Raw genomic sequence first — 2,500 nt, 5'->3', positions numbered from 1 at the left:
CAAACAAGACATGCTCCATACTCTCATCGCCCTCACCGCAGAAGCACTCGCTGTCCTCGCACAACCTCATATCATACAATCTTTTCTTAAAACACCCGTGACCTGTCAGCATCTGGGAGATCTCGTAGTCAGGCTCGACCCACACAGCGTTGAGACGAGCCGACACGTCCGGAAAGTATCGATAAAGCTCCCTACCCTTCTCCTCACCATCCCATCTCTGTTGCCATTCGGCGACAGTCTCCTGCGAAATTTTGCGCTTCTCCGTCCTGAGTACATCCCGAGATAGATGACGCAGGTCATCTACCCTGCCAGCACGTTTCACCTCGAGGTCCGCCGGTAGCACTCCAGCGAGCACCGGTAGTGCCGCTGAGCTCACCGAGCGGTACGCTTTGGTTAGCAGGGTCAAAGCCTGACGTTGCGTTCTAATCAATACGCTCCTAACTACGTACGTGGACGTACGATGCCACCAGCACCCTGCGGCGTAGGTGACTGTAGCCACGTATGTACCTCGATACAGGACTTTAAGAGCCCTGTATCGTATGCCCCACGTAGAAGACGAGACACGGGACATTTTCCCGAATGCAGCTGTGGCACGCTCACCGATGGACTGTGCGTGTTCACGAAAGCACTGACTCGCGTCGACTACCACCCCGAGTACCCTGGCCGACGTCACACTCCCGACTGATTCCCCGCCGAGCCGAATGACCGGTGGCCGTCCAGGCAACTTTCCCTTCAGCATCATGGTGTGTGACTTTGAGGGGGAGAAGCCCAGGCGGTTCCTCTGTCCCCACTCAGAGGCTAGTGCAAGGGCGCGTGAGGCCAGGGCCTCCACGCCAGCCCTGGTGTTCGACTCAATGAGGAACGTGACGTCATCGGCGTACGCGACCAGATGCACACCCTCCGGGTATGGCAGTCGGAATAAGTCGTCCATCAAGAGGTTCCACAGTGAGGGTCCCAAAACTGAGCCCTGCGGGCAGCCCATCGTCGCCGCCTTCCACACCACTCTTTCGCCGATATAAAGACCCACTCGCCTATTGACGAAGTAACTAGTCAGCATGCGGTAGATATTCGGCGGACAACCCCTTGACTTGGCTTTGACCAGAATCATTGGCCACCAAGCATTATCAAACGCACCAGTGATGTCCAGGAAGATAGCTTGTACATATTTGCACTTACTAGTGGCCACCACCTCCTGAAGGGAGCGTAGGGCCGTCAAAGTTGACCTACCTCGAGTGAACCCATGCTGGCAGACAGATATATCTCGTGTTAACGCTGGAGCGCACGCGAGAATGATTCGCTCCAGGATTTTACCCAGGACGGAAAGTAGCGTAATGGGGCGATATGCTTTAGGATCCGTAAGCGGCTTGCCGTTGCCTTTCGGCAGGACAATAAGCCTACCGTCCTTCCACACTTCGGGAAAAACACCTTCCCCCACGCATAGTTCGAAAACACGCGTCAGCTCGGAGCCAGCTGATAGCCACACATGTTTTACCATGCGAGCAGTGATCCCATCGATACCCGGTGCTGTGTTCGGGAGACCCTTGACTATCCTCTCCAGATCACTGTACGGTAGTGGTAGCGCGTCAGCACCAGCGGGAGTACAGGCCGCCAACAACCGGACCTGACGATGGTAAATCGTGTCCGAAGACGCATTATCGTCAGGGCAAAGTGACCGCACCATATTGTGCATGGCAGACTCTGTGTCTCCCGCATGTCCCTCCGCAAGCTTGATGCCGTAGATAACGTTGGGGGGAGGTCTCAGCCTCCCGCAAGCGGCTCTGTAGGCTAGTCCCCACGGGTCGTGGTTGCCTGTGTTTGCAAGCTCGCGGAAAAAGTCCATCTGCGCATCCACTATCGCACACCTATATCTTCTGCGGTGAGAGTGGAATCTCAACCTAGCGATCTCTTCTGCGGCCTCAACCCCTCTCTTCCTAATCGACTGCCACGTTTTACGCAAACGGTTGTTTTTCCTGCGCATAGAATCTAATGTGGGTGACCACCATTCATATCCCCTGCTTCGCTTCCCTTCCGCACACATGCCCAGACATTCCATGGCCGTTCGCGTTACAATGTTGGTAAACTCCTTACATACCTCACTTGCCGGTTTCATCCAATCTATGCGCCCTACTCTATCGTGGATCATCGATTGGAAGCGATCCCAATCCACACCGCGCTCCCGAAACCTGATTGGTCCCTCCGGTGTTCCCTTTTCGGTTGCTGCGCTGATGTTCCGCTCCTGCAGTCCAAAAGTTAGTAGTCTATGGTCGCTGGAACTGGCCCCCGTGTTGACCCGCCAGCAGCCCAGACGAACATTCCCCGACGTCAGTGTTACATCGATGTTAGATTCCCCGTTTTCAGTGGAGAACGTGGGTGGCTCCCCGGGCAGGTTCTCCACCCGGAGGCCTCTGCCTATAATAAAGGCCTCAAGCTCTTCTTTTCTTCGCGAGACCGCGCTCCCCCGGCCTATGTAGTGCCTGGGGAGGGAGTGCCACATCGGTGA

The 2,500-nt window shown here is 55.6% G+C and overlaps 1 pseudogene; it reads right to left on the bottom strand.

Moving 5' to 3' along the window:
* Positions 1-2,500, bottom strand: part of LOC146526340 (large subunit ribosomal RNA) — a 7,128-nt pseudogene that overhangs the window by 1,296 nt on the left and 3,332 nt on the right.

Source organism: Heliconius melpomene, unplaced genomic scaffold (assembly GCF_056956725.1).
Source record: "Heliconius melpomene rosina isolate 202511_hmr_F unplaced genomic scaffold, ASM5695672v1 ptg000086l, whole genome shotgun sequence".
NCBI classification, from domain to species: Eukaryota; Metazoa; Arthropoda; class Insecta; order Lepidoptera; family Nymphalidae; genus Heliconius; species Heliconius melpomene.
The sequence above is the reverse complement of the archived record's forward strand: the minus strand, read 5'-3'. Positions and strand labels throughout refer to the sequence as shown.